Raw genomic sequence first — 21,494 nt, forward strand, 5'->3', positions numbered from 1 at the left:
CACATGCAGTGATTGAAGTGATTGCATCTTTTGAAAGAAAATGTAATAAATATTTGCAAGCAGACTATAAAGAGAGGGCATAAGAGTAGGATTAATTTAGGATAACTCCTTCAAAGAGCTGGAACTTAGGTTGGGTGAAGAAATATCTCCCTGAGGGGACATTTAATACTGTGATCCTTTGAAATAGTGCTGAGATCCCAAACCCATGTGTTGGTGGCCAATCAGAGACCAGCAGCTCTCCATAAGTGCCAGCACCCCTGGGAATGATGGCTGCTGTTGGTAATACCGCACGACCTCCACCTGGGATCTTCACTGGATCCCTGGACAAAGGTAGGTGTAGGTGAGATGTGAGATGAAGGGAGGGGACCCCCAGGGAGAGAGGGTGTGTGGCTCAGAGGAAAGGGCAATGGGTTGACTCTCAGCAGGTACCACCTTTCCCAATGCTCAGTCTTTATATCAGACGGTAGTGAGAAACTTCACCCCTCCAGAAGGGTTTACTTCCTGCCTGGCAAGTCCCTGTCTGCCCCTGGTCGAATAGCAGCTGCGGCAAGATGAGGCTCTCAAATGGACGTTAATTTCTCCCTTAAAGTCTGCAACTGAAATCCAGCAGGAAGGCTTCCAGCCCCAGATCTAATCAGTGGACGACAGGATGATGGCAGTGTTCCCACGTCATCCCCTCCCGCCTGATCAAACAAACCGTCCGACCACGGAACTAGCCTCCATGGGAGCATTAAATTGTACTTGTTAGCTCTGTTTCTCTCTCTAGAGTTGCTCCCTGCCCTGCTGAGTATTTCCGGCATTTTCTAAATTCTGGATAATCCCGATTTTGATGTCAGATGAGAGAGTGTAACACCAGTTTTTAGTTTGCTGAAGAAACTATAGGCTGGCACTGGCCGTGATCCCATGCTTTGGGATGGTGTTGCCAAGAATAGCATGGAGTTGATGAAGAGAGCAGGTCCCAGGAAGAACTTTGGAGTGTACAAGAGGTGTTTGGATTTGAAATGCCACAGTCACCTTCACCCCATTTCCATTTACTTTATTTCATTTCTTCTTTTCATCTTATTCATCCATTTTTATTACTTTATATTCTTATTTTTATTTTTCCACTTCTACAAACTCATTTTCCAACCTCCCCTTCCCACCCCAACCCTCTCCTGACCCCACTAGGACTAACTGGCACATTCCTCAGATTGTCCTTTGACACTCTGCACCTTTATTCTGGGGATCTGGAGTTGACACCAGGGAGAGATTGAATGGTGGGACAGATTCGAAGAGCTGAATTTGCCTATTTCTGCTATAAATTCCTATGTTCCCCCGTATTTACACATTCCAATCTCTTAATGGACGCTCTTAGCACCATTCTCAACCTTTACCATCACCACTTACATTCCATTTGTCTTTCTGTCCATGCCATTCCTATCAATTACACCTCCCCCAAACCCCCTCTCCATAATATAAATTTTGTCCGCTTTCCTTGTCTGGTGAAGAGTCATTCAGACTCGAAACATTAGCTCTACTCTCTCTCTCCACAGATGCTGTCAGACCTGCTGGGATTTTCCAGCATTTTCTGTTTTTGTTTCAAATTCCAGCATCTGCAGTATTTAGCCTTTATACTACATGTCCTGTCTGGCTTGCTATAGTCAGGTGACCTCCCACCATCAGGGAATCTCTGTAGGCTGCCAATTTAAAATCAGTTCAATAAAGACCTACAATGGGTAGGCACGACTGTCTAACATGTAACATGGTATTGGAGTGGATATAAAATTGAATTTAAAATCCTGGAAATGTGAGAGAAACCTACCCTCAGGAAAGCAATGAACAAGTAGAATTGTGAAGCCTGTAAATTATCACTTACAGCACATGTATGGGAGAGCAGACCAGGAGATATGCTATGCTGAGGGACATCCCAAGCTGGAACAGCAGAGCAGACAAAGGACAGGATGCAATTACTGTGGAGGACATCACACAGAGGAAAAGAACGATTGCCCAGCATGGGGAAAGCAGTGTTTTAACTGCAAGAAGCAGAATGATTTCACTCAAGTGCTTGGTGTGAAAAAAGCAAAACAAACTGTTATAGACGGCCACTGGAGAGATTTCAGCAGAAGAGTCTGCTGAAAATCTATACACGCTGCAACAGAGTGGTTCAATGAAATGCGGAGGTGAGAAATGGTTTGTGACTGACGAGCAAGAAGGAGAGCATCAAGAAAACAAGCAGTGTCAGATAGGCGCTGGTACACCATGCAACATCATGATCTTCACAGACCCCTGCCGAATGGCTCAACATGGCAATCCCACAATCAAACCCTCAAAAGTAAGGTTGAGGCTCTATAATGACACAGTTCACATGCTGAGAGGATAGATTAGTCTGAGAGACCAATGCAATGGAAAGAAGGAAAATCTTCTTAGAATTCTACAGTACAGAAGGAGGCTATTTGGCCCATCAAGAATGTACCAACCACAGTCCCACCCAAGCCCTATCCCCATAACCTCATGCATTTTATCCTAGCTAATCCCCTGACACTAAGGGGCAAAGTAGCATGGCCAATCTACCTAACCCGTACATCTTTGAACTGTTGGAGGAAACTGTAGTACTCGGAGGAAACCCATGCATACACGGGGAGAATGTGCAAACTCCTCACAGACAGTGACCCAAGCCGGGAATTGAACCTAGGTCCCTGGTGCTGTGAGGCAGCAGTGCTAACCACTGTGCCACCGCAAAATATAGCATTCCAGATCATAGGTGAAGCACAACACACTGTCATCTCCGTTGAAGTAAATCTGAAGCTTGGACTGTTTACTCTAAACGTGCCAACAAAGATTTATACCATGCCACACAGAACCATTGACTGTCAAACAGACCCGAAAGGAGTACAGAGATGTTTTAGGTTGTTTACCAGGAGAATGTCATCTAAAAGTAGATGAGATTGTAAAAGTAATTCAGCAACTGCTGGGATGAATTCCAGTTGCTCTCAAGCAAAGCTTGATAGACAAGATAGAAGAGCTGGAATACAAGGGAGTGATCAAAAAAGTCACAGCCCCCACAGACTGGATGGCAGCAAAACAACCTGGAAGGATGAGAGTGTGCTTGGACTCAAAGGTCTAAATAAAGCGCTGAAGAGATCTCACTAACTCATGCCAACTATAGAAGATTTGGCTATAACCTGCCAAGGCAAAGATATTTACTGCCCTAGATGTTAGGGATGGTTACTGGCAAGTGAAGCTGGATGAAAGCAGCAGCTTTTTCATTACATTCTGGATGCTCTTTGGGAGATTTTAATTACGCCATGCAGTTTGGCATCTCCTTTGTTCCTAATATCAATAACGTGAGATGGTGCTGGAGTGGGAGCCATACTGGATGATCCACTGGTCTGTGGATGTGAGGACCCAATGAAAGAAGCCCTAGCTGACCATGATCAAAATGTAACATGACTGCCAGATAGCGCTGGCCAGATTAACCTGAAGCTGAACAAGAATTAATTGCAATGGGAGATGCCTGAAGTCAAGTACATAGGTCATTTATTGACAGCAAAAGACCTTCACCTGGATCCTGACAAGCTGTAGCAGCAGTGCAGCAATGAACAGACATGAAAGCAATGCCACAATTTGTTGGATTTGTGAACAATTTAGGTGCATTGGTCATGCCAAATTCTCCCTCAGTGTATCCAAACAGCCACTGGAGTGCGGCGACTGGGCGATTTTCACAGTGACACTGCACTGAAGTTAATGTAAGTCTATCTGTGACACTAATAAATAAACTTGAAACTATTTAGCACATTTTTTTGCCCAATTTGTCGCCAGAGTGTGAACCATTATGCAAGTTCACTGCCAAGGATATGCAGTGGAATTCAGGCACAGAACAAAATGCACTCAAACCAAACAATGAGTGATGACAATGCCGGTGCTCAAATACTATGCCATTAATGATGAGGCCACCTTGCAATGTGTCAGGCAGGTCTTGGAGCAACCCCAATGCAACAAGGACAACCAGTCGCATTCAAAACCAGGACACTCACGCAAACTGAATAATGTTCCGCTCGGATTGAAAAAGAATGCCTGGCTTTTGTCTTTGCTTGTGAGAATTTTCAACACTTACTTGGCAGGGACAAACTAACAATGGAGTTGTATTTCTCAAACTGTTACTATCTGCTCCAAAGTGTCTGCAAAGAATGTTACTTTGTTTATAAAGATATCGGGTTAAATCTTCCAGTCCCGTCCACCGCAGCCAGGTCGGAAACCTTAATGGGCCATTTAAATGCCCGTTGACCTCAGATGGGAGTTTCCAGTCTCGGGGCAGTCAGAAGCAGAAAATCCTGCCCATCACCTGGACCTGATGTACAAGTAAATGAAACGAATATACATCGCACACATGTTGCCAAGAGCAGGCAATCCCCATAAAGAAAGTTGAATTGCTGCAGCAGAATGTGAATCTGTCAGTGAACACGGAACAGGAAGTTACCATGGGAGCACACATGCACTCTTCCCCGATATTCCTTCCTGGTGGGCAGGTCCCGTGCAGTACTGAGGGAGTGCTGCACTTCTGGTGCTGCCACTTTTCAGGTGAGATGTCAAACAAAGATCCTGTCTGCTCTCTCCGCTGAATGAAAGATACGCCATTGCACTATTTTGAAAAGAACAGGGATATTTTCCTTGGTATCTTGGCCAGTGTTTATCCCTCAGCTGCCATCACCAAAAAGAGGGCTTTGTTTGCTCATTATCACACTGATGGTTAATGAATAACCAGGGATGAACTGTATGGTTGTGTCAAATTATCAGAACTGAGCAATGAGTCAAGGGGGAGGCATGGTGGCACATCTGTTAGCATTGCTGCCTCACAGCACCAGGGACCTGGGTTCAATCCCCAGCTTGGGTCACTGTCTATGTGGAGTTTGCACATTCTCCCTGTGTTTGTATGGGTTTCCTTCGGATGCTCCGGTTTCCTCCCACAATCCAAAAAATGTGCTGATTAGGTGCATTGGCAGTGCTAAATTCTCCCTCAGTGTACCCGAACAGGCTCCGGAGTGTGCTGTAACTCCATTGCTGTGTTAATGTAAGCCTACTTGTGACAAATGAATAAACTTTAACTTTAGGTTTCCTAATCTAATGTCTCTTTTTAAATACACTTGAATAAATCATATTCTTCTAATGCATCCTGTATCACAATAGGATAGACAGTCATATCTAAAATACAATCTGTGTGTTCGTCAGCAACTCTGAATAGATCAAAGTCTCCAAAAACCCACTCTGTACTTCACACATATTTTTACAGACATCCTCCTCCCACACAGGTTTAAGAAGAAGAACTGTGCAGACCTCAACAAGTGCAGAGCTTAGATCACATAATCTGTGTAAAAAGTACCAAATTAATATAATCTTATTATTTTTCATCAGCACAAGCTATGAGATTGAGTCATGGTCAGGGAAAGGGAGCCACAAGAGGGTAGTGAAGTGATAATCTTACCTTAAAGTTTTTTTATTCATCACAAATAAGGCTTACATTAACACTGCAACGAAGTTACTGTGAAATTCCCCCAGTCGCCACAGTCCGGCGTCTGTTCAGGTCAATGCACCTAACCAGCCCGCTTTTCAGAATGTGGGAGGAAACCAGAGCACACACATGCGGACACAGCGAGAGCGTGCTGACTCCACACAGACAGTGACCTAAGCCAGGATCAAACCCAGGCTGTGAAGCAGCCGTGCTAACTACCGTGCCACCCTACAGATCATAATCTTGAATTAGATTGTGCAGCATTTTCTTGGGGCAACATGTAGAGAAGTTCTTTCAGAGTACAAAGTTGCTGAGTGATGATCTGTTATTAAAGGGAAATCTTAATTACAGAACCCCTGCTACAATCTTCCAGCACGTGGCTCCTTTCTAAACATGTCCCCCTGTTCCTCATTTTCTGAATCTAACTATATGCTCGCTCCTCTTCGGTTGAATGGAGTGTGATGTTGCTGATTAAATAGAATTTGACCGGAATGTAGAGCATTGTCACGACTGATGTTAATTAATTCTGATAACAGTGTGTGGTGAAGGAATAAGTCTGAAGCTTGTCTTTTACCTTAAACTCACCTCGTCTTGTCTTGTCTTGCCATGGCTCAACTCAGTTGTTATAATTCAGGTCAGAAACTCCAAAGTGTTTTATGGAGCCCGCCAGGATCATACGTTTTGCACCTTGAATTTGCCTGGGATAAGCATGATATGTTTCACCTTGGGTATGATCCAAATGACCCACTGGGAGCTTTTATCAAACAAAGTTTATTTAAGAATATAGTTAACATGTATGGAAAGAAAACTAGCTATAATTTTTATCAATTACAAACAAAAACATATAACCCTTAACAAAGATATCTAAGATGTTCTAATCAAACAAAACATTCCATAAGCCAAAAAAACCCTTTTCACAGGTTTAACACAGCAAAGTCTAATGCTCACATGATACTGGAACTGAGTTCTTTGGTTGGAGAACTGAAACCCTGACTTCTCAGCTTCTAACTTCTGGCAGTTTTCTGGATATCCTCACAACAGTGTGAAGTCAGAACAGCTTCCCAGAACACCAGGGAGAGACTCTGGACAATCCACCAACAGCAGATTCTCTAAAAGAACAAAGAAAATTACAGCATAGGAATAGACACTTCAGCCCTCCAAATCTGCACCGACCATGCTGCCCAACTTAACTAAAACCCCCTACCCTTCTGGGGACCATATCCCTCTATTCCCATCCTATTCATGTATTTGTCACGGTGCCCCTTAAAAGTCACTACCGTATCCGCTTCCACTATCTCCCCCGGCAATGAGTTCCAGGCACCCCCTACTCTCTGTGTAAAAAATCTGCCTCCTTTAAACCTTCTCCCTCGCCTCTTAAACCTGAGCCCCCTAGTAATTGACTCTTCCACCCTGGGAAAAAGCTTCTGACTATCCACTCTGTTCATCCCTCTCAGAGTCTTGTAGACTTCTATCAGGTCTCCCCTCAACCTCCATCGTTCCAGTGAGAACAAACCAAGTTTTTCCAATCTGTCCTCATAGCTGATGTGCTCCATACCAGGAAACATCCTGGTAAATCTTTTCTGTTGCCTCTCCAAAGCCTCCGCATCCTTCTGGTAGTGTGGCGACCAGAATTGAACACTATATTCCAGGTGTGGCCTAACTAAGTTCCTATAAAGCTGCAACATGACTTGCCAATTTTTAAACTCAATGCCCCAGCTGATGAAGGCAATCACGCCATGTGACTTTTTGACTATCTTCTCCACCTGTGTTGCCACTTTCAGTGACCTGTGTACCTGTACACTCAGGTCTCTTTGCCTATCAATACTCCTAAGGGTTCTGCCATTTACTGTCTATTTCCAATCTGTATTAATGTAAAATGCATTATCTCACATACATCACCTCTACTCTAGGAAGGCAACAAATCCTACATTCAGCTAATCAGCAGAATTTCCAAAACCAGGGGGAGAGAGAAAGAGAGACACTGCTTTCAGTCTGATGTCCATCCCCTTCTAAACCCCAACTTTGGGCAAACAGAAAATGAAACCTTATATCTGTCAGGAACACATGACCTTCCTCCTTACAATGGAGGGTCAAATAACCATGATGCCGGCGTTGAACTGGGGTAAACACAGTAAGAAGTCTCACAGCACCAGGTTAAAGTCCAACAGGTTTATTTGGTAGCAAAATCCACTAGTTTTCAGAGTGTTGCCCTGTTAATTGAGGGTCCAAGCTTCAAACAAGTCCATCACCAGCTTTGGGTGACATGGAAAATGGAACCCTTCAAAATGTGAATCCCATGTGTATTGACAGAGGTAATTGAAGGGCAAGAGATAAAGGTTGTTGTTGTGTTGCTAACAATGGTACAAAAGCACCAATCCTCATGCTGCCCTTCTGCTTTCCTGGTGGCACAGTGGTTAGCACTGCTGCCTCACAGCTCCAGAGACCTGGGTCCAATTCTGGCCTTGGGTGACTGTCCATGCGGAGTTTGCATGTTCTCCCCATGTCTGTGTGGGTTTCCTCCGCATGCTCCAGCTTCCTCCCACAGTCCAAAAGGCGTGCTGGTTAAATGCATCGGCCATACTAAATTCTCCCTGTCTATCCAAACAGGCACCAGAGTGTGGCGACCAGGGGATTTTCACAGTAACTTAATTGCAGTGTTAATGTAAGCCTACTTGTGACACTAATAAATAAATAAACTTTAAAACTTATTCCTCTACATCTCGCGGGCCTGTACATGATCTTTTTCAGTTGCTTGTAAGATTCTTTCATTTTCAGCTCTGGTGAATGTTACCAGGTAAGAATACACAAGTTAGTTTCTTCGTATGTGAGTGAAGGAAATACCTTCACTCTTCCGAAGGTTCCTCCTCCTGTAGGCAGCTGTTGTCCTTTGAGGTTCTAGCTCTTCCACCATCATCTTTGAAACTCTGCTGGTTTTGCAATTGTCCATGGCTCGCAGCTCTGAACACTGGACCATTAGCCTGAGGCAACTCACGAAAGAGCAGGGATAACCATCCCCTGAGGCCTCAAAAGGCCCTGCAATCCTAACATCCATGGAATTCCCCTCAAGAAATCAGGTGGTTACCCATTCATTGCTCCACATAAGTTTAATAATAAAATGTTCAGCGAATCACAATAATTCCCAGAGTGGCATGGTGGCACAGTGATTAGCACGGCTGCCTCACACTGTCAGGGACCTGGGTTCAATTCCTGGCTTGGGTGACTGTTTGTGTGGAGTTTGCGTAGGTTCTCTCTGGGTTCCTCTCACAGTCCAAAGATGTACAGGTTAAGCAGATTGGCCATGCTAAATTGCCCCTTGGAGTCAGGGGGATTGGTAGGGTGGGGTTGCGAGAGTGGGATTGTTGTTGGTGCAGGCTCGGTAGTCCGAATGGCTTCTTTCTGCGCGGTAGGGATTCTATTTCTAATTCCCTTTAAAACAATTGCATTTTTATTGAACATTATAACGAACAGGAAAGCAGGAAGATAATGCTTTGTGTAGCAGTACTGGGCCCATTATTTTCAGCATGACAGCCACAGCAGATTGGTTTATTTAATTTAACTTCCCTCCCCCCTCCCACACTTTATAGGTTGTTTTGATCCAGTGTCCCAGTCACTTAGTAACTAGGCATATGAGCTGACTTCGCATTCCTCTTCTCCAGAGCAATAACTCACCCACAAGCTGATTGCAGGCCGGATATAGCAGTTCACTCCATTTGGTCAGAGGTGGGTGTTTTGTTTTAGGGCAGGAGAGGAATCTATTTACTTTGTTACGTGGGCCTTACAAATATTAATGAAATGCATCGTGACAAAATGTGCTGTGACCACAGAGTTTGTGCAGCGAGCTATTTCATTTTTGCAGTAGTGCAAAACCGAAAGGTGTTAGCCTTTGGTTCTGTGGGTGCAGTCTTAGATCTGAGCCAGGGTTGAGGGTTCAAAATGAAAAAGAAAGGTGTGTCATTTGTTCGGAGGATGTTTATTTTTTAAGGTACGATTTCTAATGCCTTTTTTTTTCTGGTTGGATTTTAATAAACTGTAATTTCATTAAGAAAATGGAGAGCCAGCCAAATATACAACTGGCACTTTACCCCAAGTGGGAGGGAAAGGGACAGTCTCTCAAACCCCAGCAAACCGCCCCCCCCCACCTCCACCACCTCCGCCCTGCCCCCCCCTCCCCCCCCCCCCCCGAATCCCCACCCCTCCCCAGCCAGGGAGTGTGAAAGACCACATTTCCTGTTGACTTTTGCACTGTTATTGTTCAAGTATTTCTGAAATGAAACATCCAGAAATGCATTTATCTGTTCTACAACACAATGACTACAGCAGACATGGTGATCATATTCCTCTGGAATATACAGCTGTCACTGGCTTTTTAAGAAGTGGTTTACCAAGTCGGAGCGCAGATCAGAAGGATCTCCGGAAAAGCTGCGAGAAACATGCCCCTCTCTATAAGATTGGTTATGCACAGATATTATGTAGTAACCATCCTAAGAAGAGAATTCTACTGCAAACCAAGATCATTTTAGGGGTGAAAATGTACAGCTGTACCCAGGAAGACAACTGAACAAAATGGCTGCAAGGTGGAATCACCAGATCAAGACCAGCCAAAAGACAGTTCACCATCTATTCCTTTGATTATTTATTCTCTTAACACAATGTCAAAAAAAATGTTTGTGTCTGCCCTTGTATTCTACTGTTTGCACTTGTGTGTATGCATGTGTGGAGGTTTGGGGAGCCGGCAAAGTGCATGACTTATGAATGGGGGTTACAATTTATCTATGTTTAAAAAGTTTGTGAAGTAGAGTTAGTGTATTGATCTTGTTCTTTGCTTTAAACTCAGGAAACCTGCCTGATTCATTCATTATAATCTGAAAGTCTGCATAGTGAAACTCCTGCAGAATTGACAAAGTACATCTTCAGGAATATTCACAACTAAACCCAGTTTCAGTCAGGCTTGGAGTGGTAAATTAAAGAAATCAATTTTTTACCCCTCTTGACATGGTCTTAACAATTTATATTGTACCTTTCAACACCTGCAGCACATCCCAAAGTGTTTCACAGCCAAGAAAGTTCTTTTGAGGTACAATCTGCATTGCCCCACTCCTTTTGAGATATTAGCACATAATTCCAGGCTGACATTTCAGTTCAATATTTCCTTTAATTAGTTTGTGGGACATGGGCGCTGCTGGCTGGCCAGCATTTATTGCCTATCCCTAGTTGCCCTTGAGAACGTGATGGTGAGCTGCCTTTTTGAAAAACTGTAGTCCATGTGCTGTGGGTTGACCCACAATGCCATTAGGGAGGGATTTCCAGGATTTTGACCCAGTGACTGCGAAGGAACAGCGATATATTTCCACGTCAGAATGGTGAGTGACTTGGAGGGCAACTTGCATGTATCTGCTGCCCTTATCCTTCTAGATGGAAGTGGTTGTGGGTTTGGAAGATGCTGTCTAAGGATCTTTGGTGAATTTCTGCAGTGCACCTTCCAGATGGTACACACTGCTGCTACTGAGCATTGGTGATGGAGGGAGTGGATGTGGTGCCAATCAAATGGACTGCTTTGCCCACAACAGTAGGATCTGCTAAGATGGATAATGAGAACGCAACTGAGGCGACCTAAAGATTAAGTCACTGCATTGAACTTTCAGGAGAAGTCCATGATTGGTGAAAACCTGAGAAAACCAAACACACTGTAATGTACATGCAAGATGAGGTAGGGGATAGAAAGAAAGAGGCACAAATCTGGGGATCAAAGATTTGGCATATGAGGAGAGATTAAACAGTTTGGGCTTGTACTCGCTGGAGTTTAAAAGGATGAAAGGGGTTCTGATTGAGGCATATAAAATTTTTAAAGGGATTGACAAAGTAAATGTTTCCTCTTAGGGGGCAATCTCAAACAAAAGGCCACAGGTATAGGTTGAGAGGCAGTAGATTTAAAACTGAAATGAGGGGGAAATACTTCTCGCAGAGTGTGGTGAATCTGTGGAACTCGCTGCTCCATAGCACGGTGGAGTCTGAATCATTGAATGGTTTCAAGAAGGAGATAGATGTATTTCAAATGAAAAAGGGCTAAGGGGATATGGGGAACAGGTGGATTTGAGGCCAGGGAGAGATCAGCCATGAATGGCGGAGACTGAATTTGCCTACTTCTGCTCTTCATTCCTATGTTCCTATGACAGTTCTCCAAAAACACTGTTGGCTGACAAATTCATGATCTTGCTGCTGACATTGAGAGTCAGTCAGTTTCTCATCTTAGATTTTGCGAAGCATATTCATTGCAACTAGCTGAGTCCACTGAAGGCAGGACTTGCAATATTGTTTGTGTTTGCATGCTTTATCTTCAGTGACATCATTGAGGGGGACTCGCTACTTTGTGACCGTCTACAGAGCAACACCAGCAGGGAAGAAATAGTCAACAGCATCAACAACTTCATGGAAAGACATGGGATGAGTCAGGAGTGGTGTGTTGACGCAGGCAGTAATGGCACCAGGGAAATGGACAGGGAAACAGCAGGTATTGTAGCATGGATCAAAGCTGTAGCACTGTGTTGAGTGAGCAATCACTGTGTCCTCCACAGACACGTCATTAAGAAGATGCCTGCGCCTCCAAAAAAATGTACTGGATGGAGCAGTGCAAATATCAACAGAATTCAAGCTCGTCCACTGATATCGAGACTGTTTAAAATTCTGTGTAATGAAGTGGGCGTTCAGAGGTGAGGTAGCTGTTATGAGGCAAAGTGCTTGAGAGACTTTTTGAGTTTCATCGTGAAGTCTGGTACCACAATTTTATTCCCTCACCTGCCCAAGGCTTGTAAAACCCCGCCTGAGGCAAACAGAGAATGTCGCTCTGTGAGCCTCGCCCGCCTCACAAACAGGGCGGGTGTGTCAGTAAAATTACGGCCTTGGTGTTTCATAAGGATCAGAAATGTTAATTTTCAGAGTTGTTGACAAGTATTGCATGGCTTCTGAAAGTTGCGTACCTTGCAGATAATTTAACAAAGCTAAATGAAATGAACATGTCACTACAAGGCAAGGATATTAGTATCTTCACTGCAAGATATAAGATTTCACTGCTGATAAGGAAATTGTGCTTCTGGACTGAGCACATAGAAAATAAGACCTCCTCTTGCTTTCCCATGCTGACTGACATCCTCACTGACGTTAATTCCACTCCTGAGACAGATATTTCCAGTAAGATTAGACAGCATCTTTACCGGAATTCTTCCCTTCATCAGATGAGCATAAAATTTGGGTTCACAACCCATTACTGCTAACAGCCAGGCCAAGTGACTTATCAATGCCTGATTGACATGAACTCCACACTCAAACAGCACTTTAATCTGCTCATGTCAATAGTTGGAACAGTCTAATGCAGAGGTATCCTAACATGACAAGTTTAAAGTTTATTTATTAGTGTTCCCAACTAGACTTACATTAACACTGCAGTGAAGTTACTGTGAAAACCCCCTATTCGCCACAGTCCGGCGCCTGTTCGGGTACACTGAGGAGAATTTATCATGGCCAATGCACCTAACCAGCACATCTTTTGGATTGTGGGAGGAAACTGGAGGAAACCGACGCAGACGTGGGGAGAATGTACAGACTCCGCACACAGTGACCCAAGCCAGGAATCGAACCTGGGTCCCTGGTGCTGTGAGGCAGCAGTGCTAACCACTATGCCACCATGCCACCCCAAGAGAGCAGTTCACGAGCTCCTTCCTTGTGCCTCGATATTTTTGTGTGAAAGTGGTTTCTCTTGATCCTCAGCTACAAAAGTTAAAAAGAGGAGGTAGAAGAATGCCACAGCTGGAAGGAGAACCCATCTCTCCAACCTTACCCCCAACACCAAGCAAAGCAGGGAACATCACTCTTCACACTGAAAGCGACAGGAGGATCAGTCTTCAGTTCTTTCTCAAATAAAATAATCACATTTTGTTGGTAATATATGTCTAGATAAAGCTAGAAAAGTCTTTGAATCATAAAAACCCTACAGTGCAGAAGGAGGCTATTCAACCTATCGAGTCTGCACCGACAACAGTTCCACCCAGGCCCTATCCCAGTCATCTACATATTTACCCTGCCATTCCCTCTAACCTATGCATCCCGGACACTAAGGGACAATTTAGCATGTTGAATCAACCTAACCCGCACATTTTTGGACTGTGGGAGGAAACCGGAGCCCCCGGAAGAAACTCATGCAGACACAGAGAGAACTTGTCACCTCCACACAGGCTGGAATTGAAACCGGGTCCCTGGCTCCGTGAGGCAGCAGTGCTTGCCATCGTGCCACTCCAAACTTGTTGACATTTGGTCTCTACATTCGCACCTATTTCTTGGCGGAAAAGGAGGTCGGCATTATGAGAATGTTTGGGGGTCTCCAATGCTTTTGGGAGCTCACTGGGGGTTCTGGAGCTCAAAAGGTTTGGCAAACCTTGGTCTAAGGAAATTATACTCTTTAAGGCTTCAGTTAAAGTTTCTTAGTAGCATGAAATGAGGTTTCCTTTTCAGTTGGCTATCTCAGTGTCCTGGGACTGCACATAATAGACTGGGAAAGCTTGATGTGATAGTTCCACATTTAAAATCCTGCTTATAAGGAATAAAATTAAAGTGTTCATTTCCTAGCAGGGAATGCCTCAAGCAGAAGGATTAAACTCTGCCATCTGCATTCTGCAAAGAGTTTTTTGATGTATTGGAACCAAGTTTTCAGTTCCTGCATCTGGACTCAACAGAAGAGGGAAACAGGTTCCCAAAAACTTTGCTGAAAGTCTTTGTTTATCGAAATTTGTGGGTGTAAATTTTAGTAGGTTCCCTGACATTACCGAAATTCTCTCTATTCAGTTCTCCTCTCTGTGTTGCATTCTTCCTGGCCAGGTGACAGAACATAAAATCCAACCCCAAACATTGTTATGGTGCAATTTCAACAATCTGTGTATATATAGGGAAAGGGGGCGGGGTGGGGGTGGGGTTCAGTCTTAGTATCTTACACTGCTCCAATCCCATACCCCTCTTTTCATTGTTAAAAGTGAACTCACACTTGAAGCTGTCTTCCTGTAATCATAGAATCCCTACAGTACAGACGGAGGCCATTTGACCCATCGAGTCTGTACTGACCACATCCCACTCAGGCCCTATTCCCACAACTCCACACATCTACCCTGCTAATCCCCCTGATACTAAGGGGCAATTTAGCATATCCAATCAACCTAACCAGCACATCTTTGGACTGTGGGAGGAAACCGGAGCATCTGAAGGAAACCAACACGGACATGGGGAGAAAGTGCAAACTCTACACAGACAGTCACCCAAGGCTGAACTAAACCTGAGTGCTGCCCGTAATCCAGTGACTCCGACGGCTTTTGACGAGACTGAATCAAGAACTAATAAGAAAGGCTTTTTCTGCAGGAAAGTAGAAAATGATATTCAATCATTGACCAGTTGGTTTAGAGAAGGGATTGTAGAGGTCTCTCCCCAGGGGAGGTTTATTAGATTTCCCATTTCTTATATCGTATTTTCTAATCATTTGTAGCTCCCATCAAGTGAAAATACGAATATCAAATGTAAGTCAAAGTAGGTTGAAATCCTTACAAAGGAAAGGTGAGGGGCAAACATACATGTATGTATATTTCCTTCATAACATACATAAACATATGAATTAGGCTCAGCCCTTCAAGCTTGCTCCATGGCAATTCTGGCCTCAACTCCACATACACATTTCCCCTCCAATACCCTTTGACTCCCCTGTTCGCCAAGAATCTATTTAAGAATCTATATCTTAAAGGTATTTAATAATCCTGCGTCCAACACCCTGTGAACAGAGTTGCAAAGACTCGTGTCCCTCTGAGTGAAAAACATATCTCCTCACCTCAGTGTCAGACTCTGAAGATCGTATCACTTTGACACTTTATTTTAGGTAGAAAGGGAAGTCACGTTCTTAATGTTGTTGAGGCAACAGCTGGGGTACTGTGTGTACTGTGTGTGTAGCCACATTATCAGAAGGAGGTGATTGCATTGGAGGGGATGCAGAGAACCTTCATGAGGATGCTGTCTGGGATGGAAAATTTAAGTTATAAAGGGAGATTGCACAAGTTTGGGTTGGTTTCGTTGGAGCAGAGAAGACTGAGGGGCGATGTACACCTCAATCAGGTCTTGTACACCTCAAAGGTTATGAGAGACATGGATAGAGTAGGTAAGGAGCAGCTGCTCCCCTTAGTTGAAAGGTCAGTCACAAGGAGACAAAGGTTCAAGGTGAGGAGCAGGAGATTTAGGGGGGATGTGAGGGAAGCTTTTTTTACCCAGAGGGTGTGGCAGTCTGGAATGCGCTCCCTGGGAGGGCGGTGGAGGCGGATTGTCTCACAGCCTTTAAAAGGTATCTGGATGAACACTTGGCACATCATAACATTCAGGGCTGTGGGCCAAGTGCTGGCAGATGGGATTAGATGGGCAGGTACAGTCAATGGGTCTCTTCCGCACCATATGGTTCAATGATTCTATGATTAAATGGACAGCCCGTTAATTTTAAGCTTATTTCAACATAACAGTTCATGGAATTACTTACTACCAGCTCACCCATTCGCCGCAGGTGCTCAAGCCTGAGAATGCCGCACCCAACTTCTAAAATGTCAAGGTTACTGTTCCAGCACTACGTCAAGCATCAGCATAATTGCTGCTGTATTTCATAATGAAACTGAGACTGTTATGCTTATCAAGACAACAGAGTTCACTGCAGGCCAGTGAGAAGTTTTGAACTTTTGGCATCAGTAACACTATTGGGTTTGAGTTGATTGCAGAGTCAGATAGTGAGTTGTAACCTCAATGTCAGAGCTCTTTACATTACATTTCCATTGCACACACGAGCTGATTTTACGGCCATTGCTTACAAGTTGGCATTCTAGTACCTGTTTAAAGTTCATCAGGCCATTACAATGTATATTTTGGACTCTGAAGATCATATCACTTTGAAACCTTACTTTCAGAAGAGAGGAAAAATTCACAACATTGGAATATTATTCTCTGCTGCATCTGAACCCAGGGATGACAATCTAGTGCTCCAGCCACTATACCCTCAATCCTTGCTCACATCCTCAAACTCTGCATCCTCTTCAATATAAGAACATAAGAACATAAGAAATAGGAGCAGGAGTAGGCCATCTAGCCCTTCGAGCCTGCCCCGCCATTCAATAAGATCATGGCTGATCTGTTGTGGCTCAGTTCCACTTTCCCGCCCTCTCCCCATAACCCTTAATCCCCTCTCTTATCAAGAACCCATCAACCCGCTTCTTAAAAATATTTAGCGAGGCAGCCTCCACCACTTCAACGGGCAGAGAATTCCAGAGATTCACCACCCTTTGAGTGAAGAAGTTCCTCCTCAACTCCGTTCTAAACCGCCTCCCCTTTATCTTGAGGCTGTGCCCCCTAGTCCTACTGTCTTTTTTGAACGGGAAGAGTCTCTCCACCTCTATCCTATCCATCCCATTCATCATCTTATACGTCTCAATGAGATCTCCCCTCATTCTTCTAAACTCTAACGAGTACAAGCCTAGTTTATTCAGCCTCTCCTCATAGCTCAATCCCCTCAACTCCGGTATCAGCCTAGTAAACCTCCTCTGCACTCCCTCCAGGGCCAAAATATCCTTGCGCAGGTGCGGCGCCCAAAACTGCACACAGTACTCCAGCTGCGGCCTCACCAATGCCCTATACAGCTGCAGCAAGACCTCCCTACTTTTATATTCAATCCCCCTCGCTATGAAGGCCAGCATCCCATTCGCCTTCCTGACCACCTGCTGCACCTGCAAGCTGGGTTTTTGCGACTCATGCACAAGGACCCCGAGGTCCCTCTGCACCGTCGCCTGCTGCAGTTTTTCGCCACGTAAGTAATAGTCCTTCCTACCATTCTTCCTACCAAAGTGGACCACCTCACACTTGCCAACATTAAATTCCATTTGCCATTTCCTGGCCCATTCGCCCAGCCTATCTAGATCCTTCTGCAGACTCTCCACACCCTCCGCACAATTTGCCTTTCCCCCAATCTTGGTGTCATCAGCAAATTTCGACACCCTGCACTCGGTTCCCTCCTCCAGATCATCTATATAAATGGTAAATAGCTGAGGCCCCAGCACCGACCCCTGGGGCACCCCACTAGTCACCAACCGCCAATCCGAATAGCACCCATTGACCCCCACTCTCTGCCTCCTATTTGACAACCAATCCTCTATCCACGCTAACACCCTACCCCCAACTCCATGTCCCCTGACCTTCTGCAATAACCTCTTGTGAGGTACCTTGTCAAACGCCTTCTGAAAATCCAGAAAGACCACATCCACCGGCTCTCCTCTATCCACTGCCCTAGACACATCCTCATAGAACTCCAGTAAATTTGTCAGACACGACTTCCCTTTAATGAAACCGTGTTGCGTCCGCCCTATCAAGCAATTCCCTTCAAGATGCCTCGCAATTTCCTCCTTAATGACGGATTCTAACATTTTACCTACCACAGACGTTGAACTAACCGGCCTATAATTCCCCGCCTTTTGCCTGGCACCCTTCTTAAACAACGGCGTAACATTAGCCGTTTTCCAATCTTCCGGCACTTCCCCGGAATCCAGCGACGTCTGGAAAATAACCACCAAGGCATCCACTATAACCTCCGCCATTTCTTTCAGAACCCTCGGATGCATTCCATCCGGTCCTGGGGACTTGTCCACAATCAGCCCCTCCAGTCTGTCGAGCACCACCTCTCTAGTAACAGTAATGTCATTAAGACTCTCCATTCCTACCACCTTTCCATCTCTAACACCCGGCAAATTATTCACGTCCTCCTCCGTGAAGACAGAAACAAAAAAGTTATTCAAGACCTTAGCCATATCCCCATCCCCTACCACTAGCTCCCCTTTCTCATCCTCTAAAGGACCAACGTTCACCCTAGCCAGCCTCTTCCTTTTTATATATTTATAAAAACTCTTGCTATCCTTTTTTATATTAAGTGCTAGCCCAGCCTCATAGCTTCTCCTACCCTCCTTTATCAACTTCTTTGTCAATCTTTGTTGACATTTAAACCTTTCCCAATCCTCTTCTCGCCCACTGCTCTTAGCTACTCTAAATTCCTCCGCTTTTAATTTAACACTTTCCTTCACCTCCTTCGTTATCCACGGCTTATTACCTCTCTTCCTACGGTCCTTTTTAACCATCGGAATAAATTTCTGCTGAGCACCAAGAAAGATCTCCTTAAAGATCCTCCATTGCTCCTCAGCAGACCTACCTTCCAACGCACTCCCCCAGTCCACATTTGCCAATTCTTCTCTCATCCTACCATACTCCCCTCTATTCAAACAAAGGACACGTGTCCGGGAACCCACTTTCTCCTCCTCCATCTGCACCAGAAACTCCACCATACAATGATCACTCTCTCCAAGAGGATCCTTCACCGCAAGGTCCCTAATTCTACCCGCCTCATTACATAGCACCAGATCCAAGATAGCTCGCTCCCTCGTCGGCTCCAACACACACTGTTCAAGGAAATTATCCCGGCAGCATTCCAAGAACTCCTCCTCGAGCCCACCTCGTCCAACATGGGTCGACCAATCAATATGCAGATTGAAATCTCCCATAACTACCGCCGTCCCATTCCTGCACGCCGCACTTATTTGCGTGTTAACAGCCCGCCCCACCTCCAGATCATTATTCGGGGGCCTATAGACGACACCCACCAGCGTCTTCCTCCCTTTGCTGTTCCTAATCTCCACCCACAACGATTCCACGTTCTGCTCTTTGGCTCCGATATCATCCCTTGCTACCACCTTGATACTATCCTTAATCAGCAGAGCTACGCCACCCCCTCTTTCCTCCTGCCTATCCTTCCTAAACACTTGATAGCCCTGTACATTCATCTCCCAGTCCCTGTCACCTTGCAGCCACGTCTCTGTAATGGCCACCAGATCGTATCCATTTGTGTCGATCTGCGCCACCAGCTCATCCACTTTATTCCGAATGCTTCGTGCATTCAGATAAAGCGCTTTCATCCCAGCCTTCACCTGGACCCTATTTGCCGTAACGCCACCAATTGGGACATCCTCGGCCTCTTCCCTTACCTGTACCCTATCCTTAACTTTAGACCTCGTAGCGTCACCTACCCTCGCACCCTCCCCCCCCTAATTAGTTTAAAGCCCTGTCTACAGTCCTCTTTACTTGATTCGCCAACACTCTGGTCCCAGCACGATTCAGACCAACCCCATCCCGCCCGAACAAGTCCCACCTACCCCAATACTGGTGCCAATGCCCCATAAATTCGAACCCATTCCTCCCACACCAATCCCTGAGCCACCCATTCACTTCCTTTATCCTGTCAACCCTACGCCCGTCTGCACTCAGTTCAGGCAGTAGCCCAGAGACGACCACCTTGTCGGTTCTACTTTTTAATTCCATTCCCAGCTTCTCATACTGCCTCCCCAGATCCTCAGTCCGCACTTTGCCTACGTCGCCGGCACCCACATGTACTACAACGACCGGGTTCTCACCCTCCCACTCCAGGTTCCTCTGCAGCCCAGCTGCAACATCCTGTACCCGAGCACCAGGCAGACAACACACCCTTCTGTGCACTTTGTCATTGTGACAAAGGACAGTGTCAATACTCTTCACTCCACTATCTCCAATCACTACTACGTTCCTTTTCCCCTTCTCTTTGCCTATGTCCTGCTGCATCACTGTACCGTGTGCAGTTTGCTCACCAACCTCACCTGCCTCGTCCTCTTCCAGACTGGAAGCAAGAACCTCAAACCTGTTATGCAGATTAAGAGGCTGAGGCCTCCGCTCCTCACCCCCCTTCCTCCTCCTCCCAGCAGCCCCCTTTTGTCCCTGACCCTTAGATTTAGCCAGTCTAGGGGCACCCTCTCTCCCCCTGATGAGCCTCAGTGTCTGTAGCTCAGAGGCCAGCTCATCCACCTTGAGCTGGAGCTCCTCCAGCAACCTGCACTTACTGCAGACATGGTCACTGGGAAGGACCCTGGGGTCCGCCAGTTCCCACATCATACAGAAACCACACATCCTTCAGCATGAATTATTTCCACTTCTTCCCACTCAAATTCCTGTTTGAGTCCCTCCAATTATGTTCCTGCCTACAAAGCAGCACAAAAAATAACTCTAATCGAAGTCACAAATGGCTTATCTGTGGATGTGACTGCAATGCATAACCCCACCTTATCCTCTATAGTCTCTGTACATCTTTGGATAGATTCATTCTCCAACTTCATATCATTACTCCTTGTTATCCATATCAGCCTTGACTCAGTCGTTGCATTTAACATTGAGTCAATAGATTACAGGTTGAATCTTGTGAAGGCAATAGGACTATTGGCCACTGGCTGAAGAGCTGATGAGATGATGTTGCCCCATTGGGCCGAATGGCCAACTCCGGTTCCAATTCTTATGAGCTGTCCCACCTCCGAGCCATCATCTCCAGAGTCCCCAAGAACCTGGCCTTGGGGGCCTTCCTCATGATGCACCCTGCTGATATTGTCTTTAGAAATGGGGCTCAGTTTCCACATGTTCTCCAATAACATTGAGTTCTACCTCTTCACATCTGTGCTCAATTTCTCCATTGTTTCTGTGTTGTCAGAACTACTTTACAACATTCCAGCTTGGATGAAACATAATTAGCTCCAGCCATATGTTGGGATTTTGAATTCCCGCCCCTCACGTACTAAAAGTTTCCAAAGAACACTTAAGAAACCATTGTATTGTACCGGTATGAGTTGGTAGCAGAGTGTGTGTCCTGGGGGAAGTGTGGGTGTAACCAAATAACCGAGATAAAATATGTGCAGAAAACTCAAGAATGCTGAATTTGTGATCTTAAGTGTTGGGTTATATCAACTTTACTTAACCACCTGAATCGGAACATTTAACATGCTCAGTTTAGAAACAGAGAAGATAGGAGCAGGAGGAGGCCATTTGGCCCTCCGAGCCTGTTCCGCCCGCCATTCATCACGATCATGGCTGATCGTCCAACTCAATAATCTAATCTTGC

General features: G+C 45.2%; 1 pseudogene; it reads left to right on the forward strand.

Annotated features, from left to right (window-relative positions):
• The first annotated feature begins 266 nt into the window (after positions 1–266).
• LOC145358903 (zinc finger BED domain-containing protein 5-like) lies at positions 267–13,272 on the forward strand (annotated as a pseudogene).
• Positions 13,273–21,494: the final 8,222 nt, after the last annotated feature.

Source organism: Carcharhinus amblyrhynchos, chromosome 26, assembly GCF_965287045.1.
Source record: "Carcharhinus amblyrhynchos chromosome 26, sCarAmb.v2.hapA, whole genome shotgun sequence".
NCBI classification, from domain to species: domain Eukaryota; kingdom Metazoa; phylum Chordata; class Chondrichthyes; order Carcharhiniformes; family Carcharhinidae; genus Carcharhinus; species Carcharhinus amblyrhynchos.